The following is a 618-nucleotide window of genomic DNA, read 5'->3' on the forward strand; positions in this document are numbered from 1 at the left end:
GCCATCATATATCTTCTCTGGTTAAGCATTTGTTTAGGTGTTTTGCCCATTTTTAAATTGGGTTGTTTTCTTATTGTTGAGTTTTGAGAGTTTTTAAGTATATTTTGGGTACAAGCTCTTTTTATCAGATGTGCCTGTAAATTATCTTTCCATGTTCTTAACCCTGTCTTTTGAAAAAGTTTTTATTTTTAAGTCCAATTTATCATCTTTTTCTTTCATGGTTTGGGCTTTAGGGCTAATTTAACATTTTAAAATTTCTCTTTTAGCACTTTAGTTATGCCTCATTGTATTATTATTTTAATGGTTGCTTTAGAGATTATAATATTTAAAGTTAATTATAATGTTGTTTGGACAGCAACATACCCAGCTTAAAAACTTTCTTCCACAGCCTTGAATTTCTTAGTGGTCATGTGACATTTTTCTGGCCATGGAGCTGTAAGTAGAAGTCCCTGAGAGTGGGAAAGGGAGAAAAGAGGGAAAATCCTTTCCAAATAAAAAGGCAGAGCTCTTTGTTCCTTTTCCCTCCTTCCTCCTGGAATGGAAACATCATGCAGCCACCGTTTTGTTATGGAAGCCACATATTAAGGATGGAAAGCCAATGGGATAGAAGGAGCTTTT

This window comes from Galeopterus variegatus, unplaced genomic scaffold (genome assembly GCF_000696425.1).
Source record: "Galeopterus variegatus unplaced genomic scaffold, G_variegatus-3.0.2 Scaffold7785, whole genome shotgun sequence".
Taxonomy (NCBI): Eukaryota; Metazoa; Chordata; class Mammalia; order Dermoptera; family Cynocephalidae; genus Galeopterus; species Galeopterus variegatus.